The sequence below is a fragment of the Schistocerca gregaria genome, chromosome X (assembly GCF_023897955.1).
Source record: "Schistocerca gregaria isolate iqSchGreg1 chromosome X, iqSchGreg1.2, whole genome shotgun sequence".
NCBI lineage: Eukaryota > Metazoa > Arthropoda > Insecta > Orthoptera > Acrididae > Schistocerca > Schistocerca gregaria.
The window spans coordinates 225,266,054-225,271,181 of NC_064931.1; the positions used below are offsets into that span (position 1 = coordinate 225,266,054).

General features: G+C 45.4%; 1 pseudogene; it reads right to left on the bottom strand.

Annotated features, from left to right (window-relative positions):
- Window positions 1–4,719: 4,719 nt before the first annotated feature.
- LOC126300148 (5S ribosomal RNA) lies at window positions 4,720–4,837 on the bottom strand (annotated as a pseudogene).
- Between the last annotated feature and the right edge of the window lie 291 nt (window positions 4,838–5,128).

Sequence of the window (5,128 nt, forward strand, 5' to 3'; positions counted from 1 at the left end):
AGTTCAACGGAAATGGAAGCGGAAAGTGAACAGTGACTGTAAAAAAGTGAGTGACATTTGTAATTTGAGGGCAGCAACATTAAAACTGTGTGAGTCGCGTAATGCTGGATGTGTGTCGCCAATCGTTCGCTTAGCGGAATATACCGGTCGCGTCCTAGGATTAAGAACCTTTCGTGAGTGAAACATAACGAACAACTACCGAGAAAACGTCGAAGCAGAAAAACGAGATGACAGCGACGTACAACAGTGCAGGGCAAGCTGCAAAGCCAAAGGAAACAATGCGATGGCATAGCCCGGAAAGCAGTTCAACAAAGCGCAGCTGCAGAGAAGGATGCGCTGGGGGCACGCAGGATGAGTTCCGGAATTCAACGCGCGGCGAGACACCAGAGCTTTACGCCTCCCAGCAGAGTACTGAAACCTACCCAAAGTAACATTACATTCAACTCGGTTTACATCGTTTATATTAACTAATGCTACTTAGACGCCGTAGTGTAATGTATGACATTAAGTCCAGTGAAAAAGTATAGAATCATAAGACAACACATGGCGCGAGAAAACGTAGATTTCTTAGGGAATGGTGATATGTTTCCGCTAGCAAAATGTAAGGAAAGGCTAGTAGTTAAATGAGTGAGGTAGAAGGAAACAGAGAGCAGGAAATATAAGTAGATAATGGGATTCTTCAGTTTCTCCCGGCTTATTTGTTGCTCGAACAGTCCATGGGTATACTGCCGGTTCATAATGTCCAACGGGCACAATATTTCACCGATCAGACATGCCGCCATCGTTAGGTGCGCTGACGAACTGAGCTCCTGAGGGCGGGCGGCCGATTTAAATCCCCTGCCCCTGAGGGCCGCTCTCTTCGTCGTCCTCGCCCGCGCCCCGGCGTTCACCAAGACGCGGGCGTCGGAATCTGTCGTAGCGTTGATGTGCTTGCTACGTCCGCCCTGGTCGCCAGTTCGTACTTATTGCTGAGAGTCTTCTTAATTACATTCAATGCAGGAACCCAAGCCTAGCTGAGATTGTAGCTGCAGTCTCAGTTGATAAGATCCTTTATTGTACGATTATATGATAGCGGAACAAAGACAGGTAGCAGTTACTTCTATAAAATGTCTCGGAGTACGCGTACGGAACGATTTGAAGAGGAATGATCATATAACATTAATTGTTGGTAAGGCGGGTACCAGGTTGAGATTCATTGGGAGAGTCCTTAGAAAATGTAGTCCATCAACAAAGGAGGTGGCTTACAAAACACTCGCTCGACCTATACTTGAGTATTATTCATCAGTGTGCGATCCGTACCAGATCGGGTTGACGGAGGAGATACAGAAGATCAAAAGAAGAGCGGCCCGTTTCGTCAAAGGGTTATTTGGCAAGCGTGATAGCGTTACGGAGATGTTTAGCAGACTCAAGTGGCAGACTCTGCAAAAGAGGCGATCTGCATCGCGGTGTAGCTTGCTATCCAGGTTTCGAGAGGGTGCGTTTCTGGATGAGGTATCGAATATATTGCTTCCCCCTACTTATACCTCCCGAGGTGATCACGAATATAGAATTAGAGAGATTTGAGTGCGAACGGAGGCTTTCCGGCAGTCGTTCTTCCCGCGAACCATACGCCACTGGAACAGAAAAGGGAGGTAATAACAATGGCACGTAGGGAGCCATCCGCCACACACCGTTGGCTGTCTTGCGGAGTATGAATATAGATATAGATGTAGGAGATTAGAAGATCTTCCCTGGTGCGAATTTCGATAGCCTCCCTTATAACGCTGTCCTAATATTTTGAGGTCTGAGCCAGAATCTTGGTACGTTCATAATCCATTTCGTGTTTCTCGGACAAACAGTGCTGTGCTACCGCTGACTTATTTGGTTATTTCAGTCGAGTGTGCCTTCGATGTTCTCGGCAATGATCTTCGATGGTGCGTACTGTTTGTCCGATATACGTCTTGCGACACTCACAGGGAATTTGGTATATGTGGGCCTTCCTCAAACCGAGGTCATCTTTCACACTTCCCAGTAATGCCCGGGTTTTATTGGGCGGGCAAAAGACGGTTTTAACTCAGTGTTTCTTTAATATAAGGCCGATTTTCCCCGATAGTGCGCTACTGTACGGAATAAAGGCAGTGGCTACCTCTTCTTCCGTGACTTCATCCGTCTCCACAGGTTGTGCTGTGGTGGTGGGACGGAGAGCACCTCTAATCTGCCATTCCCCGTTTTTCGGAACACGGTTTTGAGGTGTTCCAATTCCTGGGGGCAGATTCTCAGCGTCTGAAATGCTGCGCGCCCTGTGGTTTTAGTTCTCCATCCATTTCAGAAGGGTGTTGGCAGCTGTCTGCATGCAGGTACAGCTCAGTGTGCGTTTTCTTCATGTACACACCGTGGCTCAGGGTACCATCAGCTCTTCTCTTAACCATGACGTCCAGGAATGGTAACCTTCCTTCTGCTTCGGTCTCCATATTGAATTTGTTGTTGGGATGTATGGAGTTTAGGTGTGTAAGGAAATCCAGGAGTTTGTCCCTACCATGGGGCCAGATGATGAACGTGTCGTAGACATAACGGAAGAAACAAGTAGGTTTCCAATTGGATGACGCCAAGGATTCCTCCTCGAAGTACTCCATGTACAAATTAGCGACCACCGTCGAGAGTGGGGTGCCAATTGCGATTCCATCCGTTTGCTCATAGTATTCCCCATTAAACAGAAAATACGTTGAGGTCAAGACATGCCTAAAGAGTTCGGTGGTCTTCTCGTCAAATTTCTGCCCAATAAGCTCGACTGACTCTCGTAATAGTGAAACCACGTCGAAGCTCACTAGGATATCAGTGTCTTTCAGTATGAAGTTGTCGAGACGTTTCACGAAATCCACGGAATTACGGATATGGTGAGGGCATTAACCTACATAGGGGCTAAGTAATTCAGCCAGATATTTTTCCAGCAAGTAAGTAGGTGCCCTAATGTTGCTGACAATCGGGAGCATAGGTACCCCATCTCTGTCGACCTTAGGGAGTCCATAGAGTCTTGGTGATACAGGTCCTTGAGGTGACAAATTCTTGGCCCGTATCGGGGAAAATCGGTCGTATATTAAAGAAACACTGAGTCAAAACTGTCTTTTGCCCGCCCAATAAAACCTGGGCATTACTGGGAAGTGTGAAAGATGACCTCGGTTTGAGGAAGGCCCTTATATTCCAAATTCCCTGTGAGTGTCGCAAGACTATATCGGAGAAACAGTACGCACCATCGAAGATCGTTGCCGAGTACATCAAAGGCACATTCGACTGAATTATCCTAATAGGTCGTCTGAGAAAGACGAAATGGATTATGAGCGTACCAAAATCCTGGCTCAGACCTCAAAATATTAGGACAGCGTTATAAGGGAGGCTATCGAAATTCGCACCAGGGAAAATCTTATCAACCGAGACTGTGGCTACAATTTCAGCAAAGCTTGGGACCCGGCATTGAATGTAAATAAGAAGACTCTCAGCAAGAAGTACGAACTGGCGATCAGGCCGGACGTAGCAAGCACATCGACGGTACGACAGATTCCGACGCCCACGTCTTGGCGACCGCCGGCGCGCGGTCGAGGACGGCGAAGAGAATGGCCCGCTGGGGGAGGGGATTTTAATCGGCCGCCCGCCCTCAGTAGATCAGTTCGTCAGCGCACCTGACGATGGCGAAATATTGTGCCTGTCGGACACTATGAACCGGCAGTATAGCGGTGGACTCTTCGAGGATAAGTACATAGTTTAAAGGCAACAATAAACGTATCTGAGTCAAACACTCTGGCAATAGTTAGTTAGTGCACAACTACTGAAAGTGAAGCTAACGAAAATAAAGGTAGAAACTTCGTATGCGAAATGGTTTGCATCTCTAATGAGGAAACTAAATGCGCCTAACAACAAAATCGAGTACTGTGCTAGGGATACTAAACAATGGCTAGTTGAGACTAACCAGCAAGTAAAAACAACTGACAATAAAATAGAAAAAACTGCTCGGGATAACAAATGACAACCAATGAAAGCAATTCAGAAAGCTAACATTATAACCTCTGATAAATCAGAGAAATATATCAGCGAGACTGTAAAACGATGTATAGTGTACAAGAGAAAATAGAAAATCTGGAATGTACAAAAAACGTCGATGAAACTGTGTCAGCTTGATCTAAGTAAATAGATTCATTGGAAACTAATATTAAACAGATAGCTATTATTCAGCAAGATAACAGAAATTTTACTACCAGAGGCATTGATATCTTTGCTGAAAGGATAGAAAATTAGTTTAAAAGCTAAAAAAGTCTCATTACAGTAAATAATAATAGTGGAAGTCGATACAATGAGGACCACTATTTAAGAGTATGTGCGTTGCATAATTTTGAGGCAAAAGGGGACATCATCAAAGAACTTTTGTAAAACATTTTAAAAGTGTAATACCAGTGAAATGGGATAATACGTTAAAAGTGATTCACGAGGAGAATGGAAGGGGATGCTGTACCATGGGCAATGAGAGCCCTAGATTTGTCAGTCATATGATAAAACTCCTTCCGAACAAGCCATGAAGGCCCAACGCTACCGACCGGCCGCCGTATCATCCTCAGCCCATAGGCGTCACTGGATGGGGCATGTGGTCAGCACACCACTCTCCCGCCGTATGTCAGTTTCCGAGGCCGGAGCCACCACTTCTCAATCAAGTAGCTCCTCAGCTTGCCTCATAAGGGCTGAGTGCACCCTGCTGACCAACAGCGCTCGGTCTACCGGATGGTAACCCATCCAAGTACTAGCCCAGCCCGACAGCGCATTACTTCTGTGATCTGACGGGAACCGGTGCTACCACTGCGGCAAGGCCGTTGGCAGTGATATGATAAGCTTATTAAAAATTTGAAGACAAATATTGGTCTAACAGTACACAAAGTAACGTAAGAACAGTATTTATCAGAAGAGAAATTTGATGGATAGTGAGTATGACCATTACAAAGATTATTTCCAAAGTCTCTATGAAAATAATTTGGATTTTGATAACCCACTTAGTAAAGAAGAACTAATTGCGGTATTACTGGTTAAATTACCCGTGAGTGCACGGGAAAAGTTAATGGGCATTTCCAAAAAGAAAACAAGATATTTTGCAAGAATTAAACAAATAAGA